The sequence below is a fragment of the Leucopleurus acutus genome, assembly GCF_964270905.1.
Source record: "Leucopleurus acutus genome assembly, chromosome: 12".
Classification (NCBI taxonomy): domain Eukaryota; kingdom Metazoa; phylum Chordata; class Mammalia; order Artiodactyla; family Delphinidae; genus Leucopleurus; species Leucopleurus acutus.
Genome location: NC_139154.1, coordinates 73,953,481 through 73,976,501, shown reverse-complemented (window position 1 = coordinate 73,976,501; position 23,021 = coordinate 73,953,481). Strand labels below are relative to the sequence as shown.

The 23,021-nt window shown below is 37.1% G+C and overlaps 1 protein-coding gene across 1 annotated transcript in view; it reads right to left on the bottom strand.

The window, feature by feature from the left end:
- Window positions 1-23,021, bottom strand: part of EML6 (EMAP like 6) — a gene marked incomplete at both ends in the record, with an annotated part of 303,253 nt that overhangs the window by 211,796 nt on the left and 68,436 nt on the right. The gene's annotated exons all lie outside the window — the stretch shown is intronic.

Genomic DNA, 23,021 nt, shown 5'->3' with positions numbered 1-23,021 from the left:
AGCACAGCTACTTCATGGTAGAGCCCAGGGCTGGACCCGACAAGGGGAAGGTGAATAGAGGGGTGGACAGTATGGAACTTCTAATATAATCCTGTTACACGAAGGCAAACAGAATACACCATCCCATAATACGGCACAGGGATTATTTTAAGTTAAAGTTACTTAAGAAACAGCCAGAACAAGAACAGTACTGTGACCCTCCTTTGTCCCACTGAAAGCAGCAAATATATTTCCCATGTGAGGGGTTACCCTCCCTGCATCTGGCAGGGAGGCATCCTTATCGCCAGAGATGGGCAACTGAGGGTCGAGAATGCTGTTTAAACAAACCTTGTTACTTTTTCATTAATTAGCTGCCCTAAGCCCAAACCCCTCTGTTTTGCTACTTCTTCACAAATCTATTATTTCTTTGTCTAAAAGGTATAAAAGCTGCCTGCTTTGGTCAATTCTTTGAGTCTCATATTTCTATGAGCTCTTGTACATCCAAATTTAAATTTGTTTTTCTCCTGGTAATCTGTTTTATTTCACTTAAATCATTAGACCAACTAAAGAACCTGGAAGGGAAGCAGAGAGCTTTTTTTTCCTACATATATAAATATTAAATTCTCAATGGCTCTAGCACACAGGCCAACGTGGCAGGTATAATGCTTACCTAGGGACATAGAGAGGAACTAAAGGGGTAGCTGTGTGGCTTTTTGTTTGTTTAAGGTAAATATTTTATTATAGCATCTCAGCAATTCTTCCTTTTAATTATAGAATGCACTGACTAGAACTAGAAGTGGGGGAAATCAATCAACTGAGTTCTCTATTGTTAGAGAACTCAACCAGGGAGGAATAATCTTGTATCACGGGTACAAAGTTGGGGAGTACTGCTGGATTTCTGTTAATTTTGAAGGTGCATAGATTTCAGTTAAAAAAAAAACCCAAAACCTTGGACTCATTCTCATCTTGGCAAACCACCAATGAAATCCCTAACTGGAAAGAATGTGGACATCTCCCTGATAAACTATCTTGAAAGGAGATGAGAAAAAGACCCTCCTGAATGAACATGCAGTGGGACTACAGGTGTGACTATAAAAGAGCTAATCTCATTCATGATGGCCCCACCCTCACGACCTAATCACCTTCCAGAGATCCCACCTCCTAATACCAACCCACTGCGGATTTGGTTCCAGTGCTTGAATTTGCGGGGGACACATTCAGTCTATAGCACCTTCTGATCAGGCATTCACTCATCATATCATCTGTGTTCTCATACACAACTCAGGAGAAGCAGAAAATAAAGTTGAAAACTTTATACCCCACTCTGAATATATGTCTATATCTATTTTATTTTGTAATGTTTATTCAGAAGAAATGCTGGTGGCAATACAATAACTTAGGCCTGTGGCTGATGTTTTCAAGTTTAAAAAGTAAATTACAAATATGTAGCACATATTATGGAGTCCTGATACTGACATGGACGTGACTGATCAACCACAGGATCCTGGTGCTAAGTATTTTTTAAATATAACCAATTTCGATTTTGCATCCAAGTGCATTAGAATTTATGTCCTTGGTTCCCAAATGTTCATATTTAAATATCATGATACAAGATAAGAATACGCCCTCTAGCTTTGAAATGGGTGGTGACAATAAAGAACAGAAATGGTAGGGCACACACAGATTAAGAGTGGATAGCACAATGTCATGAAGAACCTAGGGGTAAGGCAGGAATAAAGACGCAGACCTCCTAGAGAACGGACTTGAGGTTATGGGGAGGGGGAAGGGTGAGCTGTGACAGGGCGAGAGAGAGTCATGGACATATACACACTAACAAACGTAGTAAGGTAGATAGCTAGTGGGAAGCAGCCACATGGCACGGGGATATTGGCTCGGTGCTTTGTGACAGCCTGGAGGGGTGGGATAGGGAGGGTGGGAGGGAGGGAGACGCAAGAGGGAAGACATATGGGAACATATGTTTATGTATGACTGATTCACTTTGTTATAAAGCAGAAACTAACACACCATTGTAAAGCAATTATACCCCAATAAAGATGTTAAAAAAAAAAAAAGAGTGGATAGCACATAAATGTCATTTATAATTTCCACTCATCAGAAATTTCTTCTATTATTCAGAGCACAACTCACAGTTAAGATGCTTTTTACCCCCAATGGTAAATCTGAAATTAATTACCCAAACATTCTCTTGGGCACAATATAAAAAATTTAACCTAATTAACTCAGTAATATATCAACAAAAACAATATATACACATGTGGAAAAACTGTGAGAGATAAAATATTATTATAAAATGGGTGACTTACCATTGTACACACAGCAAATTATCCAATTTTTTAACTGGCTCATTAGAAATAACTACCCACTATTCAATCTTTACTACATAAGACCACTAGTAATTAATGAGTTTTAAGATATATAAATTACTATTATTATCTATTCAATATTTTGGGAAAACCTCTTCAAGCAAATAATGTACAGGTTATCTTTATATTTTTCATCATTTAAAAATAATATAAGAAAAATGTGTATATAGCTTTGCAAAAGGAGTTGAAACACACCCCTCCCCTCCCCACACACACCCTGAAGCTTGTTCTAACTTATGTGTCCAAGAGCCAGAGAAATCAATCAATACTTGTAGATATTCTTTATTCTGAAGTTTTCTTTGTACTTATTGACTAACCGATATTAAAAATGGAAGAGTTATTAAAACTTCAGGAGAATTAAATTTTCAGCTTCTGAAATAGATGTTTTAAAAAGTTTGGTCCTATTTTTTTTAAAAGCCAATTAATGTTCATCACCACTTTCCAACCAAGCAAGTACAGAAATAACACCTTTAGGAATTAATTTCCAATATCATGACTGGTCTACCAGTCTGTTAGACTCTACACACTAAGAAAACCAGCCAAATAACCAGTTACTTTAGTGAAAAATTTTGTTTGATCGTTTTTCTAACTTTCAAAGACATTTAAACAAATTCCATTTAAACACTCAGGCTACCTTAGACAGGTGAAGCAAACTTTCTCCTATAAAATCTGAATTGAGAGACCTCAAGAAAGCCCGCAGGTCAAAAGACAGCTCCACACATGTGACTCTAAGCTCCTCAACAGAAAGTTGCTCCACTTTACTGTTAAAGATTGCATTAAATTCTGTAAGCATTTATTAATCATTGCATGAGTATTATCTACTATTTATAGATCAATATGTGTTACTTTACACATGATCTCATTTAGTCCTCAAGAACAATACAGTGGAATAAGAATACTTATCCCCCCCTACACACAAGTATACCGAGACTCAGAAAGGTTAAGGAACTTGCCCAAGGTCACAACGCCTACAGGTGGCAGAGCCGGGATTCAGATTAGAGTCTGTATGGCTTCACAATCCTTTCACGATTCAGTCTTCCTCTGGTTCCTTCTTAAAATACAAATATGCTTGAAATTCTCATAAAACCTGACATCTAGGTACAAATAAAATTTTATTTCTCTCTTTCATCTCTCTCACTGACAAGGTCCAGACCACAGGAGAGCCACATTTTTTATATGTTAGGATACTGATGAGAAAATGAGAGCATCTGTCAATTTGAACACTACCAGCCTCCGAATGGCCTCCTCCAATGCCCTCTCCCCGCTATCCACAATTCATGACTCCTTGGAGACCTGCTGAGTCTCCACTGGCAGTACCTGCCTTGCTTGGGGACAAGGTAAGAGCACACCTGAGGCACCTACCTTACAAGGGGAACCTGTCTTCTCATGTTCCATCTCTACCTGCCCCCTTGTTTCCAGACCCATAATCAGATACCAGCTGTACTGGGAGCCAAAAAAAAAAAAAAGGTCAAACCAGAGAGAAAAGGCTAACACAACAAAAGAATGGCAATATTTTGCAAACTTACAAACTTTATAAGTTTGTCAAGTTTCACTCAGCCCATATAAACTTGGGGAATCTATGTGGGAATCTGAGGAAAAGGAAGACCATGATTTTAACTTAGGCTTTATAGATCAACTGTCTTAACAGGGCCTCTGGACTCAATATGGAAGCTCAAGCAACTAGGAGTCATCCTAGTCGTTTGCTCCATTTCTTCACTGAAATGTGGACTCAATGGTGAACTACACTATTTGCCAGAAACTCCCTAGTATAATGGAGAGGAAGGAACCCAAAGACTCTGAGATGTGTGTTGTGGATTTTATCTTGTGTGAACTGTTCACTGTCCCTCTGAGAAGGCACAGCTGACTCTTCTTTCACCAGAATATACTGCAGGGCTGGATAGGGGTTCAGTACAGCCCCTGAATTAGGGAGCCCCCTATGGCTGGGCACTGTTCTGGGCTGTGTGGTCTGTGGCTCTCCTAGAGATTCAGTGAACTCCTAATACCCTTTACTTCTCTGTTTATAGCACCTAGAGTAGATTCTCTTTGAGGCCAAGAACTCTGAGACCTCAGTCCAGGGCATTCTCTGCTGAAGCTAGGGAGATTAAGACAAGAGCAGCTAAGGAGGGCTGGAACCAAAGACGTAAGGAGGGAGGAGCCCTCCTTGAAGACAGAGCAGAGAGAAATCTTCTAGGGAACGCAGAGGAGCCACAAGGTACAGTCATCTCATCCTCTCTACTGCCAGCCCTGGGGTACCCCAAGTTGATTGTACCAGAGAAAACATAAGTTTCTCTACAATGGATGCTCTCAGTTAACTCTTTCACCATAGGTCTCTGGACAGCCCCTCCACCCCCTGTCACCCCTAACCATACCCAGCACTCCCTGTGCTGCTGCCCAGGCCTGGCCATTTCGTCTCTCCTACTGATGCTCCTGGTCACAACCGCCCTGGCCTCTTCCTGAAGAAACTGACTTGTGTGGGTCAATTGCCTATAAGACCAAGGCCCCTTGAGTATTCATTATTGTTCTTCGTCACCTCCTGTAATAAGGCAGAAGATTTTATTAACTAGGATTTTTGCTCTGTATCTCCTGAGAGAAAAGCAGGTAAAGCTGGAAACCAGACTGTACTTCCCAAGGGGCTGCACCCAGGAGGGAGGGTCATGAGTCAAGAGTTCCAGGGAAGAAGTAAAAATAAAGGGTAAGAAAGGAAGGTGGGATGAAAACTCACAGGGGTGGCTATGAGGAGCCGCTGCTCCTGGCTCACTGTCCCCAGGAGGGGGGTTTGGGGGGATGTTCCAAGCACCTGCCAAAACCATTAGGTTTGGGGATTCTCCGGGGATTGAACCCACACCCCCTGCAGTGGAAGCGTGGAGTTTTAACCACTGGAGCGCCAGGGAAGTCGCAAAACAGGCTTTGTGACTTCACCTCTGGGGAACTGTAATTTATGCCAAAGCGACTTGTGGCTGACATGGTCTTGGTGCTCTGGCCGGGTGTCAGGCCTAAGCCTCTGAGGTAGGAGAGCCGAGTTCACGACACTGGTCCACCAGAGACCTCCCAGCCCCACGTAATATCAAATGGCTAAAGTTCTCCCAGAGATCTCCATCTCAATGCTAAGACCCAGCTACACTCAACGACCAGCAAGCTACAGTGCTAGACACCCTATGCCAAACAACAAGCAAGACAGGAACACAAACCCACCCATTAGCAGAGAGGCTGCCGAAAATCATAGTAAGTTCAAAGACACCCCAAAACACACCACCTTTCCTGCCCACCAGAAAGACAAGATCCAGCCTCATCCATCAGAACACAGGCACCAGTCCCCTCCATCAGGAAGCCTACACAACCCACTGAACCAACCTTACCCACTGGGGGCAGACACCAAAAACAACGGGAACTAAGGACCTGCAGCCCATGAAAAGGAGACCCCAAACACAGTAAGTTAAGCAAAATGAGAAGACAGAGAAATACACAGCAGATGAAGGAGCAAGGTTAAAAACCCACTAGGTCAAAATAATGAAGAGGAAATAGGAAGTCTACCTGAAAAAGAATTCAGAGTAATGATAGTAAAGATGATCCAAATTCTTGGAAATAGAACAGAGAAAATATAAAAATGTTTAACAAGGACCCAGAAGAACTAAAGAGCAAACAGACAATGATGAACAACACAATAAATGAAATTAAAAATACTCTAGAAGGAATCAATAGCAGAATAACTGAGAGAGAAGAATGGGTAAGTGACCTGAAAGATAAAATAGTGGAAATAACGACCACATAGCAGAATAAAGAAAAATAAATGAAAAGAACTGAGGACAATCTCAGAGACCTCAGGGACAACATTAAACACATCAACATTTGAATTATAGGGGTCCCAGAAGAAGAAGAGAAAAATATTTGAAGAGATTATAGTTGAAAACTTCCCTAATATGGGTAAGGAAATAGTCAATCAAACCCAGGAAGTGCAGAGAGTCCCATACAGGATAAATCCAAGGAGAAACATGCCAAGACACATATTAATCAAACTATCAAAAATTAAATACAAAGAAAAACTATTAACAGCAGCAAGGGAAAAGCAACAATTAACATACAAGGGAATCCCCATGTGGTTAACAGTTGATCTTTCAGCAGAAACTCTGCAAGCCAGAAGGGAGTGGCAGGACATATTTAAAGTGATGAAAGGGTAAAACCTACAACCAAGATTACTCTACCCAGCAAGGATGTCATTCAGATTTGATGGAGAAATTAAAACCTTTACAGACAAGCAAAAGCTAAGAGAATTCAGTACCACAAAACCAGCTCTACAGCAAATGCTAAAGAAACTTCTCTGGGCAGGAAACACAAGAGAAGGAAAAGATCTGCAATAACAAACCCAAAACAATTAAGAAATAGGTAATAGGAACATACATATTGATAACTACCTTAAATGTAAGTGGATTAAATGCTCCAACCAAAAGACACAGACTGGCTGAATGAATACAAAAACAAGACCCATATATATACTGTCTACAAGAGACCCACTTCAGACCCAGGGACACATGCAGACAGAAAGTGAGGGGATGGAAAACGATATTCCATATAAATGGAAATCAAAAGAAAAATGGAGTAGTAATTCTCATATCAAACCAAATAGACTTTAAAATAAAGACTATTACAAGAGACAAAGAAGGATACTACGTAACGCTCAAGGGATCAATCCAAGAAGAAGATATGACTATTGTAAATATTTATGCACCCAACATAGGAGCACCTCAATACATAAGGCAAATGCTAACAGCCATAAAAGGGGAAATCGACAGTAACACAATCATAGTAGGGGACTTTAACACCCCACTTTCACCAATGGACAGACTAACCAAAATGCAAATAAATAAGGAAACACAAGCTTTAAATGATACATTAAACAAGATGCACTTAATTGATATTTATAGGACATTCCATCCAAAAACAGCAGATTACACTGGCTTCTCAAGTGCTCATGGAACATTCTCCAGGATAGATCGTATCTTGTATCACAAATAAAGTCTTGGTAAATTTAAGAAGATTGAAATGATATCCAGTATCTTTTCTGATCACAATGCTATGAAACTAGACATCAATTACAGGAAAAAAACTGTAAAAAAAAACAAACACACGGAGGCTAAACAATACATTACTAAATAACCAAGAGCTCACTGAAGAAATCAAAGAGGAAATCAAAAAATACCTAGAAACAAAAGACAATGAAAACACAACAACCCAAAACCTACGGGATGCAGCAAAAGCAGTTCTAAGAGGGAAGTTTATAGCAATACAATCCTACCTCAAGAATCAAGAAACATCTCAAATAAACAATCTAACCTTACACGTAAAGCAATTAGAGAAAGAAGAACAAAAAACTCCCAAAGTTAGCAGAAGGAAAGAAATCATAAAGATCAGATCAGAAATAAATGAAAAAGAAATGAAGGAAACAATAGCAAAGATCAATAAAACTAAAAGCTGGTTCTTTGAGAAGATAAACAAAATTGATAAATCATTAGCCAGACTCATCCAGAAAGAAAGGGAGAAGACTCAAATCAACAGAACTAGAAATGAAAAAGAAGAAGTAACAACTGACACTGCAGAAATACAAAGGATCATGAGAGATTACTACAAGCAACTATATGCCAATAAAATGGACAACTTGGAAGAAATGGACAAATTCTTAGAAAAGCACAACCTTCCGAGACTGAACCAGGAGAAATAGAAAATATAAACAGACCAATCACAAGCAATGAAATTGAAACTGTGATTAAACATCTTCCAACAAACAAAAGCCCAGGACCAAATTCTATCAAACATTTAGAGAAGAGCTAACACCTATCCTTCACAAACCCTTCCAGAATATAGCAGAGGGAGGAACACTCCCAAATTCATTCTACAAGGCCACCATCACCCTGATTGGTAAAGCCAGACAAAGATGTCACAAAAAAGAAAAACTACAGGCCAATATCAATGATGAACATAGATGCAAATATCCTCAATAAAATACTAGCAAACAGAATCCAACAGCACATTAAAAGAATCATACACCATGATCAAGTGGGGTTTATCCCAGGTATACAAGGATTCTTCAATATATGCAAATAAATCAATGTGATAAATCATATTAACAAACTGAAGGATAAAAACCGTATGATCATCTCAATAGATGCAGAAAAAGCTTTCAACAAAATTCAACACCCGTTTATGGTTAAAATCCTCCAGAAAGTAGGCATAGAGGGAACGTGCCTCAATATAATAAATGCCATACAAGACAAACCCACATCCAACATCGTTCTCAGTGTTGAAAAACTGAAACCATTTCCACTAAGATTAGGAAGAAGACAAGGTTGCCCACTCTCACCACTATTATTCAACATAGTTTTGGAAGTTTTAGCCACAGCAATCAGAGAAGAAAAAGAAATAAATGTAATCCAAATCAGAAAAGAAGAAGTAAAACTGTCAATATTTGCAAATGACATGATACTATACATAGAGAATCCTAAAGATGCTACCAGAAAACTACTAGAGCTAATCAATGAATTTGGTAAAGTAGCAGGATACAAAATTAATGCACAGAAATTTCTCATGTTCCTATACACTAATGATGAAAAATCTGAAAGAGAAATTAAGGGAACACTCCTATTTACCACTGCAACAAAAAGAATAAAATACCAAAAAAAATTAAAAAATAAGAAAAAGAATAAAATACCTAGGAATAAACCTACATAAGGAGACAAAAGACCTGTATGCCGAAAACTAGAAGACACTGATGAAAGAAATTAAAGATGATACAAACAGATGGAGAGATATATCATGTTCTTGGATTGGAAGAATCAACATTGTGAAAATGACTGTACTACCCAAAGCAATCTACAGATTCAATGCAATCCCTATCAAATTACCAATGGCATTTTTCACAGAACTAGAACAAATAATTTCACAATTTGTATGGAAACACAAAAGACCCCAAATAGCCAAAGCAACCTTGAGAAAGAAAAATGGAGCTGGAGGAATCAGGCTCACAGACTTCAGACAATACTACAAAGCTACAGTAACCAAGACAATATGGTACTGGCACAAAAACAGAAATATAGATCAATGGGACAGGATAGAAAGCCCAGAGATAAACCTACACACATATGTCACCTTATCTTTGATAAAGGAGGCAAGAATATACAATGGAGAAATGACAGCCTCTTCAATAAGTGGTGCTGGGACCACTGGACAGCTACATGTAAAAGAATGAAATTAGAACACTCCCCAACACCATACACAAAAATAAACTAAAAACGGATTAAAGACCTAAACGTAAGGCCAGACACTATAAAACTCTTAGAGAATAATGAACACTCTATGACATAAATCACAGCAAGATCCGTTTTGACCCACCTCCAAGAGAAATGGAAATAAAAACAAAACAAAACAAAACCAAATGGGACCTAATGAAACTTAAAAGCTTTTGCACAGCAAAGGAAACCATAAAGAATATGAAAAGACAATCCTCAGAATGGGAGAAAATATTTGCAAACGAAGCAACTGACAAAGGATTAATCTCCAATATATACAAGCAGCTTATCCAGTTCAATATAAAAAAAACAAACAACCCAATCCAAAAATGGGCAGAAGACCTAAAGAGACATTTCTCCAAAGAAGATATACAGATTGCCAACAAATACATGAAAGGATGCTCAACATCACTAATCATTAGAGAAATGCAAATCAAAACTTCAATGAGGTATCAAGGTATCACCTCACACCGGTCAGAATGGCCATTATCAAAATATCTACAGACAATAAATGCTGGAGAGGGTGTGGAGAAAAGGGAAGTCTCTTGCACTGTTGGTGGGAATGTAAATTGATATAGCCACTATTGAGAACAGTATGGAGGTTCCTGAGAAAACTAAAAATAGAACTACCATACAACCCAGCAGTCCTACTACTGGGCACATACCCTGAGAAAAACAGAATTCAAAAAGAGTCATGTACCACAGTGTTTTCTGCAGCTCTAGTTACAATAGCCAGGATATGGAAGCAACATAAGTTCCATCGGCAGATGAATGGATAAAGAAGATGTGGCACATATATACAATGGAATATTACTCAGCCATAAAAGGAAACGAAATTGAGCTATTTGTAGTGAGGTGGATGGACCTAGAAACTGTCATACAGAGTGAAGTAAGTCAGAAAGAGAAAAACAAATACTGTATGCTAACACATATATATGGAATCTAAAAAAAAAAAAAAACGTTCTGAAGAACCTAGGGGCAGGACAGGCGTAAAGACCCAGACGTAGAGAATGGACTTGAAGACACGGGGAGGGGAAAGGGTAAGCTGGGAAGAAGTGAGAGAGTGGCATGGACATATATACATTACCAAACGTAAAACAGATAGCTAGTGTGAAGCAGCCGCATAGCACAGGGAGATCAGCTCGGTGCTTTGTGTCCACCTAGAGAGGTAGGTTAGTGAGGGTGGGACGGAGACACAAGAGGGAGGAGATATAGGGATGTATGTATATGTATAGCTGATTCAGTCTGTTATACAGCAGAAACTAACACAGCATTGTAAAGCAATTATACTACAATAAAGATGTTTAAAAAAATGAAAAGAAAAAAAAAAGAAAGGAAGGTGGGACAGGGGTGGGGAGAAATGGAGACACAGAAGGAGGATATGATAGGAATAAACATGAATGGTTAACAAAGAGGGGCAAGACTGGGGAAACCCTCTGGGAAGATGGATGAATGAACTAGAATTTTAGGATATTTTGCTCAATGACATGCTGTAAAGCCCCTGAAACTTCTTTAAGAAAACCTAGAACCAGGACTGATGTTATTCAGCAAGGTTTCCAGAATTGGGTTTGGTTGGAAGGGTGGCGGTAGAGAGCAGGTCTAGACAGGCTAGGGAGTAGAGACAGGTTGTCAATCAAACAAGTATTCTCAGTTTACACCTCCAATAGCTTCATTTTACAAACGGAACAGTCATGCAATAATCCTGCACAACAATTCAATGATCTTAATCGTGATAATGCAAAATACACAAATTGAGGTTAAATCATAGAAAATCATAGGAGATTCCCTAGGAAACTTACAATACTGTATCCCTTATGATCTTAGTTTTTTTAAATAGAATTAAAATAACACATTATGTGCCCTTTATGCTCACTTTATAAAAACTGAGGCACTGAAGAACTGAACTTATCTTTGCAAACAAACCAAACTAACGCATCCAGCCCAAGGTCTGTGTGTTACCCTTGGTGCAGTGCACTCTCAAAGGTCTGTTCTTATCCCTCCCACCATGGTCCTTATTTAAAACAAGCAAAGACCAGGTAAGGGGTGTCCAGGCCAAAGATGCCCTGTGATTCATGCCTCATTCCTACTGAGAAAAGCTGCCGTCTTGGATGGAAGGCAGATAACAGAATTTTGTCTGTGACATGCTAATCCATCCTGTGGTCTTCTGGCTCTACAAATACTGTGGTAGAGCTAAAATAACAAAAAGGTCCAGGATTCTAATTCACCATGACCAAGCAAGAGAGTTCCAAAAGCAATGACGAACTGTGTAGTAAACTGACACAGTCGTCTACGTGTGCCCAAATCACAACCAATCACCAGAAAAAGAAATGTGACAAATACAGAGCAAGGGGAAAAAATGGAGAGTTAAGAAATAGCCAAAATATAGAGACAGAGAGATATAAATATAAACTAATAGCTTATAAATTTTTATTTCTAAGACAAAGAACAAGGAAGGAATATTTAAAATATTATCTTAGGTGGGGGAGTTAAAATGCACCAAAATAAACTGCAGAGGAAACTAAGACACTTAAGTAAATACAATAATTTAAATTGTAGACTGGCAAAAATGTGGCATATCAGATATGTACAAGGATGATAACTTTTTCAGCTTTGAAGCAACCAACACCAAGAAAAAGATCATGATTTCCAAAAAGAAACCACAATTAAACATTTACACAGTAGAATAAGAACAAAACCAAAAAGTCAAAGACTGATAGAAATACTTGCATTAAATGTAACCAATGTCAAAATCTGTACGATGTGGAGGAGGAGTTTAGGGTTTTAACTCTGGAATCCTAGGGCTTGATGGCCAACCTCTGATTACCATTTATTAGCTGGGTAACTTTGAGCAACTAACTCCTCTTTAAGCCTCAGTTTCCTCATCTGTAAAATGAGGACATAAGAATTCTTAGTTCAAAGGGCTGTTGGGAGCATTAGCACAAAGCCTGGCACATGACAAAGGACTGAAGAAATGAGAGCTCTGAAGGTGACAGTGCTGCTGGATAAACAATTCACCCAAGGAGAAGTCGAAAGAAAACTGAAGTTTTTATTCCCTATGAACAAAATTAGAGTATCTTTAAATGCCATTTTACACTCCTAAGCTGCAAAAAAATATAACACCCAATGTAGGCAAAGCAATTCACTATTGGTGGTTCAGGAAAATGTTACAACACTTTTAGAAATATGGTAAAATGTAGTAAAACCTTTATTAGTAGTTATACTCATTTACGTGATAACTACTCATAAGTATTTATTCTAATTCAATATAAAAGACAGGCACTATAAAGTTAATTGCTTGCTAATTGATTTAAAAGTTTATAACTACATAAAGATTGAACATTAAGGAAATTGTTTAATAAATTATGGAAAATAAACATGTTATGCCAGAATGCAGATATTTAAAATAATAATTACATTACAGTGATATTAATATTAAATGAAAACAGCAGAATACAAAATAGCATGTACAGTCTCATTAGAACTATATTTTGACATATACCAATACAGATAGTATTATGCAAAAAGAAAAATGGTCAATTTTTTAGGGTAGGGGAAAAAATGAGTGATTTTAATCTCATATTTAAAAGCCTTGTCTTTCTAAAATCTATTGTTTTTAAAAAATCAAGCCTCAAAATTTTTCAATGTATATAATTCTGTCCTTGTGTGGTCAAGGTCACATCATTTCATTTTTCACCACAGCTAACTTTAGGGACTTTTTTTTGTGCAACACCAGATATTCATGCTTAATTACATTTACAAAATCAGACTGAGAAGAGGTATATATCTCTATTTCATCTCCTTATCTAGTTAGACAAGCTCCTAAAATCAAATATAATTTTGTTCCAGATGTGGAAAAAGATTTTACAGACTGGATACAAATTGACTGTTATGGCAATACAGAAAACTATTTGCAATGTTCTGAGGATTATTTAAAATATTGACTAAAGAGAAGATTTTAAAGTATAAATTAAAAACATAGACTTAAGCTTAGTTTTTGCTTGCTAATGTTTCATCACATACTTATATAATATCCATAACAATAAAAAAGAAATATGCATATACATCAATTGCCATGGAATATGAATAATTTCTTGTTTCATAAAACAAGATACGAGGTGAGTGACATTTCGCAGGCATTATAATAAAGTAGTTTCCATGTAGGATGTGATAGGGTATGTTATGAATTTTATCAGCTATTATTTACTGATTGACATAATGTATGCATGCATACATACACACATACATTAACTTCTCCATCAGGTAGAATAATCCACAGGAACAAAGCTAATGGTCACTGACAGCAATAAAAACATCTATAATTTACTGGACTTTTACTATGCATTGGTCAGGATGCTAAGCCCTTTACACGGATTAATTCGTTTAATCATCCCAGCAGCCCTGAGTCAGGTGCTAGCTTCATCATCTCTTTACTAATGAGACACCTGGGGCTTGCCATGGGTTACACAAGAGACAGGAGGTGGTGAAGGTCTAAAATACAATATTGTCTGACCCCACAATTATTAACCTTTATGCTTATATTCAGTATACAGTTTCCAGGGTGAAATGAAAATGCATTTAAAACAATTTCAAACCTGGGTTGCAATAAGAGTTTTTTTTTTAATTAGCTCTCAGCTAACTGAGAAGTTCAATTAATCAAAACACCCTAACATCCCCTGCAAACCTTCTCCACAGTGGAGGTTATGGCTTTTAATCAAAAAGTAAGGGGTTTACAAAATGGAGATAGTGGTGGGGATGCACAGTGAATGAAGGTAAGAATGCTGAAACATCTTGGAAAAGAAGACAGGAAGATAGAATTTAGTAAATAAAAAAAAAAAAGAAAAGAAAAAAAAAAGAATTTAAGTTGATCCAGTGGAGTTATTTATAACCCTTATGATTTGATTAGAAACATCCTTATTCTTGCTGCAAAAAGAGTTGAGAAGCTGAAAAAGTATCCAGTAGACCAAAGTAATTAACAGATAATCATTGCATATATCTTACTTGGGCTCTAGAAGCAAGAAGAACAGATCCTTTGAATTTAAAAGCAAGCCTTGAATTTGACAAGAAAAATAAAATAATTCCAATTTAGAAAAATCATGTCTTTTTTCAATTTCCCTAAGAAATCTTCCTAATATTTCAAAATACTATGTCAATTACTCTAAAATTTAACTTTTATTTATCATGCTTCCCAATATATAAGTTTGACTTTAAAAATACAAAATATTTCATAAGAAATAAAATGATATTTTGTAAATATTTTTAAAGTTTTTTTTAGTATTAGGGAAACACCAAGGGAAAGGAACTAACCACCAATGAAGCAATGAAGGAAAATTTAATATTTGAGGTAAAATTTAACATAAGTGCAGAAGGATACTTATTAGGTGGTACAGAAATTTAGAATATAACTTAGTGAAAGCATAGATTTTTAAAAAAATATTATTTTATGCCTAATTTCTATGTAATAGAGAATGAAGTTTGGTTGGCACAAAAGACATAAACCTTTTTGTTACATGTACTATAATTAAAAGTGGCATAGGCTTCCCTGGTGGCACAGTGGTTGAGAGTCCGCCTGACGATGCAGGGGACCCGGGTTCGTGCCCCGGTCCAGGAAGATCCCACATGTCGCGGAGTGGCTGGGCCCATGAGCCACGGCCGCTGAGCCTGCGCATCCGGAGCCTGTGCTCCGCAACAGGAGAGGTCACAACAGTGAGAGGCCCACGTATCGGGAAAAAAAAAAAAAAAAGTGGCAAAGATAACTCCATATTAACAAATTTAAAAATTTTTTAAATTTATTTGTAAATTTATACATGCACTTCACTATAACACTTGTGTTTTTAGTATTAGACATAAGTTTTAAAACCTATTTAGGATTCTCTAACTTCAATAATTTATCAGCACTGTCTACATACAATTATATTTCAAATTTTTCACCAGTAGAGAAAAACTGCCATAATTTGGGCAAGCGTCTGACATTTAAGTGTGGTGGTAATATTTTAGTTTCTGTGTGAGCCAGTTATATAAGGATGAAAATGTTTCCCATTCCACAGCCACAACCTGCATCTTCTTGACCACTTTTTTCAAAATCACATGCCATTCACTGGCCACAGAAGGGTCTGGTCAAGAATGTGGGTGAAGGAGCTTCCCTGATGGCGCAGTGGTTAAGAATCCACCTGCCAATGCAGGGGACACGGGTTCAAGCCCTGGTCCAGGAAGATCCCACATGTCGCAGAGCAACTAAGCCTGTGCGCCACACTACTGAGCCTGCGCTCTAGAGCCCGCAAGCCACAACTACTGAGCCCATGCGTCACAACTCCTGAAGCCCACATGCCTAGAGCCCATGCTCTGCAACAAGAGAAGCCACCACAATGAGAAGCCCACACACTGCAACAAAGAGTAGCCCCCACTCGCCGTAACTAGAGAAAGCCCGCACACAGCAACAAAGACCCAACGCAGCCAAAAATAAAGATAAATAAAAGTAAAACAAGAATGTGAGTGAAGAGCTGGCTCATTGCAAATCTGTTATCACTACCAGAAAAGTCTCTCTTGCCATGGGTTACACACGAGACAGGAGGTGGTCTGTCTCGTGTGTAACCCATGGCCAGCTTGGCCACTCACTGGCTGTGGGTCCTTGGCCAGGATAGTTACTCTTTCCATGCCTCACGTGTAAAGTGGGATAATAATAGGTACATCTAGTACAGTTATTGGAATCACTCAATGTTTAAGTGCTCAGAGCAGTGCAGGCACATAGTAATCACTCAATTAAGGTAAATTGTTATTATTCAGTAGTATATCCGCATGTACAGAGAACTGTACACTATGATTATCTTTTAAAATTTTACATACAAACACATAATACCAGAGATAATAATTCCTTTCCTACTGCCCAAAGAAAAATTAGAAATAAGCGTAGGCTTTGAAACTTTATAATTAATTAGCATGTCAAATGCTTAGTGGCAAGAATGAACCATCTATCAAACTTCTGCAACAATTCCAGCATTCACAAAATTCAAATTATTATTTATGTGATACACAGCAAAAAGGCAGCTTAAGCACTATCCTTTAGCCATGTTTCTTTGAAAATATCTTGTTCAGGTCGTCTTTCCACATTTACTGCAAGGGTGCAATTATTCCACTAGAAAAGCATGTAGTACATTTGAGATATTTCCCTAAAGAATTGTAATTATTATACCTCACCTTAGAGAATGACATAATCACTCTTTATTTGTTTTTTAACCTTGAATTCTCCTCCAGGTTTCCAGTATGATAGTCTCTTTAATTACTGGGAAAAACAGAGAATAAAGGGAGAAATAAGAGCCTTTTTTTTTTTACGGTATGCGGGCCTCTCACTACTGTGGCCTCTCCCATTGCAGAGCACAGGCTCCGCACGCGTAGGCTCAGCGGCCATGGCTCACAGGCCCAGCCGCTCCATGGCATGTGGGATCTTCCCGGACCGGGGCACGAACCTGTGTCCCCTGCATCAGCAGGCGGACTCTCAACCACTGCGCCACCAGGGAAGCCCAATAAGAGCCTTTTTTAACCAATGACAGCCCAGGACAGCCCCCTTTGGAAAGCAAGCATATGTAAAGACAATCTCTCCCTTGAAAGTCAATTATTCTCTTGGACAGTCGATCATCTATTTGTGTAAAGTCTAAAGCTATAAACATCAGTTTTGTCAATGGATTCTAAATGCTGAGGGAGAGTAAATCACTCTGATTTTTGAACTTTTTAAATTGCTCTCATTTTTGAACTACCATTTTAAACAATCCAGTCTAGTAAATTGTTTAGACTTATGTAAAAGTACAGACTGGAATCATTTTTATCATATCTAATTAATTATTCATTTCTAATTACATTTTAACAGATATTATACTATTTGGGTTAAAAGGCACTTTCCTGTGTAATATTTGTAATATTACAAATATTACAAAAACTGTAAATAACTAAATGTCTCTCAGTTGATTAAATGCATATGTGTTGGCATCTGCACAGATAAATGCCTCTAAAGATATACACCCAACTGTAAATAGTAGGGACTTTTAGAAAGCAGGATAAGCTGGTGGGGGTATGGGGGGCGTCTCATCCCACACTGTACATTTCTGTATTATTTGAAGGTTTTACAACCATCTTGTTTCACTTTTTCAACTTCTGTAAAGATTTTTTTTTAAGATATTCTAAAAGAACAAGTTAGTGCCATGTCAGATAGGGTTGAGAAAAGCATGTCAAAAATCTTGGATTCTCTTCTGCAGTTCTACCACTGACAAGTTCATGAAACTGTGACCAAAATGGTTTTCCCCTCCTGTTGTGTCTTTCATTCGAAATATCTACTCAGATTTCACTAATACTGTCTTAAAGAAATAAAATTCTGAACATCTGTCATTTCTCAGGTGGGAGTACCAAGAATTTATTCATTCTTACTATCACAATTATAAAAAATGTAAACTAGGATCCTTTATACATTTAATATAAATTAATTTTACTCTTTATATTGAACTTCTAGTTCTATTTCAGTCTTTTCCCTTCTTTCTTACCATAATAAAAAGAAATATGTGGGACCTGACTTAGCACATGGCTTCAGTATCTCAAGCAAAGTGATAAAACAGACTGTGATCAGCAATCAGACAAGAAAAAGAAACAAAAGCCATCCAAATTGAAAAGGAAGAAGTAAAACTATTACTATTTGCAGATGACATGATACTTAATATACAGAAAAAATATTTTTTTCTAAAGTTTCCACCAGAAAATTATTAGAACAAATGAATTCAGAAAAGTTGCAGGTTACAAGACTGATATGTATAAATCTGTTGCCTTTCTATACACCAATAATGAACTATCAGAAAGAGAAAGCAAAAAAAAAGAATCCTGTTTAACATCACATCAAAAAGAATAATACCTAGGAATAAACTTAACCAAGGAGGTGAAAGATTTATACTCTGAAAAAAATAAAACACTGATGAAGGAAACTGAAGATGATACAAAGATATGGAAAGATATCCTGTGCTCTTGGATTGGAAGAACTAACATTGTTAAAATGGCCATACTACCCAAAGCAATTAACAGATTCAACGCAATACCTATTAAAATACCCATGACATTTTCCATAGAACTACAACAAATAATCCTAAAACCTGTATGGAATTGCCAAAGCAATCCTGAGAAGAAAACAAAGCTGAAGGTATCATGCTCCCTGACTTCAGATACTACAAAACTACAGTAATCAAAATACCATGGTACTGGCACAAAAACAGACACATAGATCAGTGGAACAGAATTGAAAGCCCGGAAATAAAACCATGCACCTATGGTCAATTAATCTACCACAAAGGAGGCAAGAATATAAAATGGAGAAAAGATGGTCTGTTCAATAAGAGGTGCTGGGAAAACTGAACAGCTACATGTAAAAGAAGGAGATGAGAACATTTCCCCACACCATACACAAAAATAAACTCAAAATGGATTAAAGGCCTAAATATAAGACCTGAAACCATAAAACTCCTAGAAGAGAACATAGATAGAACATTCTTTGACATAAAACATAGCATACTTTTTTTGGATCTGTCTCCTAAAGCAAAAGAAATAAAAGCAAAAATAAACAAATGAGACCTAATCAAACTTAAAACCTTTCGCACAGCAAAGGAAACCTTCAACAAAATGAAACGACAACCTACTGAAGGGGAGAAAATATTTGCAAATGATATGATTGACAAGGGGTTACTATTAAACATATATAAACAGTTCATACAACTTAATATCAAAATAATCCCTAAACAAACAATCCAATCAAAAAATGGACAGAACACCAGAATATTTTTCCGAAGAAAACATACAGATGGCTAACAAGCACATGAAAAGGTGCTCAACATCACTAATTACTAGAGAAATGCAAATCAAAACCACAATGAGATATCACCTCACACATGTCAGAATGGCTATCACCAAAAAGTTTACAAATAACAAATGTTGGCGAGGGTGTGGAGAAAAGGGAACCATTGTACCATTGTTGGTGGGAATGTGAATTGGTGCAGCCACTATGGAAAACAGTATGGAGGTTTCTCAAAAAACTAAAAATAGAACTACCATATGACCCAGCAATTCCTGGGTATACACCCAGAATAAAACAAGAACACTAATTCAAAAAGATACATTCACCCCATTGTTCACAGCAGCACTACTTACGACAGCCAAGATACGGAAGCAACTCACGTCCATCAACAGACAACTGGCTTAAGAAGATGCCTATATATATATATATATATATATATATATAAACACACACACACACATACACACAAACACACAATGGAGTATTATTCAGCCATAAAAAAGAATGAAATTCTGCCATTTGCAGCAATGTGGATGGACCTAGAGAATATTATGCTTAGTGAAACAAGTTGGACAGAGAAAGACAAATACTGTATGATATCACTTATTTGTGGACTCTAAAAAATAAAGCAAATGTATATAACAAAACAGCTACAGACTTACAGATATAGAAAACAAACTAGTGGTTACCAATAGGGAGAGAAAAGGGGAAGGGGCAAGACAGGAGTATGGAGTTAAGAGGTACAAACTATTATGTATAAAATAGATAAGCAACAAGGATATATTGTACAGCACAGGGAATTATAGCTGTTATTTTGTAATAACTTTAAATGGAGTATAATCTATAAAAATACTGAATCACTATGCTGCCCACCTGAAACTGATATAATATCCCAAGTCAACTATACTTTAAAAAAACAGCAGATTAATCATAATCACCATTTGGAAATGTAGCACCTCTTAGGAGCTAGAATTACAGGTCAGCCCCAATTTAAGAGGGAGTATAGAACTTGCTCATAATCCCAGATGGAAAACAGTTTTCTCTCTCTCCTCTCATCACTCTTCCTGTCTCTCCCTCTCTCCATATATATATATTTAGCACAAACCTCCGAGCCTTTTTTAGTAATAAATTTTAGCACTTAATCAGCTTTACTGGAATCTAATTCAAATCCTTCACCTGTCATCTTAAACTGATTTCATCACATTTTCTTTTGAGAATTAATTCTGGATTTGCACACTCTGACATAATCCCAAAGAAACCAAACATTTAGAGATTCACAGGCACATACAAACAGAAGCGAACTCTTACCCCTACATGCCTAAACAACCCCAAACAGTTGGGGAGAAAAGAGAAAGTCTAGTCAAGTTGATATTTCCAATCTCTGAACATTTAGGTGATAAACATCTGATTAACTTTTGTTTTAAACATTTTTCTTCAACTTTTCTTTCTCTCTATAAGCTTACATTTGAAAATAGAACCATTAATATTTGTTCACATGTAAATATTTCCCAGTAATGTTATCAATAATTTTAGAAGGTCTATTTTGAAGGCAGTAGAAATCTGCTGCAAATAAATCACATTACAAAATAATTCACTAATTGAATTTTAAGACAGTTTATTTACCAAAGAAAATATGGGTACTTTCAAATAACTTTTTTTAATTCATTTTTTTATCTTCCAGTTTTACTGAGATATAACTGATATACAGCACTATATAAGTTTAAGGTATACATCATAATGATTTGACTTACATACATAATGAAATGATTACAATAAATTTAGTAAATATCCATCATCTCATATAGATATAAAATAATTGAAAAAGAAATAAATATTTTTCTTTGTGATGAGAACTCTCAGGATTTACTCTCTTAACAACTTTCATATATAACATAAGAAGTGTTAATTATATTAATCATGTACATTACATCCCTAGTACTTACTTATAACTGGAAGTTTGTGCCTTTTGATCACCTTCAGCCAGTTCCCCTTCCCCCCATCCCCCTGCCTCCAGTAACCATAAATCTGATCTCTTTTTCCATGAGTTTGTTTGTTTGTTGAAGTGTAATTGACCTGTAGCACTATGTTAGTTCCTGGTGCACAACATAGTAATTCAATATTTCTATACATCACAAAATGATCACCACTGTAAGGCTAGTTACCATTTGTCACCATATAGTGATACTGTATTATTATTGACTATATTCCCCACGCTATAAATTTCATCCTCGTGACTCGTTTATTTTGTAGCTGGAAGTTTATACCTCTTAATCTCCCTCACCTAGTTCTCTCATCCCCCTTTCTCACCTATTCCCACCCCTCTGTCAACTACCTGTTTGCTCTATCTATGACTCTGTTTCTCTTTTGTTATGTTTGTTCATTTGTTTTGTTTTTTATATTCCACATATAAGTGAGATCATATAGTACTTGCCTTTCTGTCTGACTTATTTCACTTAGCATAATATCCACAAGGTCCATGCATGTTGTCACAAATGGCAAGATTTTGTTCTTTTTTACAGCTGAGTAATACTCCGTATGTATGTGTGTGTGTGTGTGTGTGTGTGTGTGTGTGTGTGTGTGTGTGTGTACACCACATCCTCTTTACCCATTCACCTACCGATGGGAACTTAGGTTGTTTCCATATCTTAGCTAATGCTGCAATAAATGTAGGGCTGCATATATCTTTTCAAATTAGTGTTTTGGATTTTTTGGTGAAAAATACTCAGAAGCGTAATTGCTGGATCATATGGTAGTTCTATTTTAATTTTCTGAGGCTCCTCCATACTGTTTTCCATGGTGGGTATGCCAATTTACAATCCCACCAACAGTGCACGAGGGTTCCCTTTTCTCCACACCCTCTCCAATACTTGTTACTTCTTGCCTTTTTGATAACAGCCACTCTGATAGGTGTGAGGTGATATCTTTTACTAATATAACATTTCACGCCAGTTTGAAATGTCCAAGCAAAGAAAGGGCTCTTTCTGTCACTGGAATTGCTCTCAGTGTGATGACAGAATTCCAGTGCTGGATGGAACTCATGACTCTCTCTCTCTCAAATGGCCAATTACAACATACGGAAGTTAAATGAGGCCCCTTAAAGACACAACAAAATAATAAGTATGTTTCTGGTTTCCAGAGCTTTTGCTGCACTGTCAAAGATCACACTAGAATCTTGTTTTGCTAAAAAATTAAATACTGAGAGAGGGTGCTAATAGCAGACAAAAACTTTAGTGTATCTAGAACACAGAAAGCAACGGGTTCAAGTTTACATGGAACCCAAAGCAAAAAACCTGCAACCTAAAAATGGGCATAAAAGTCCAAACTCAGAGTCAAACAAACATAAGAAGCAAAAGTGGTCTTAAAGTCATTGGGATCCTCAATTAAATGACCTACTGCAGAACAGCTGGACCAATTATAAGTTCCTCCCCATCACTGTGCCATCATAACTGCCCTACCCCCACCTGCCCTAAACAATTAGCTGACAGTGAAAAGGCATCTGGCTCCATGCTAAAACCTTAAGATTTGCACCAAATGAAGCATCTTCAAGGCTGGGAGACTTCCCTT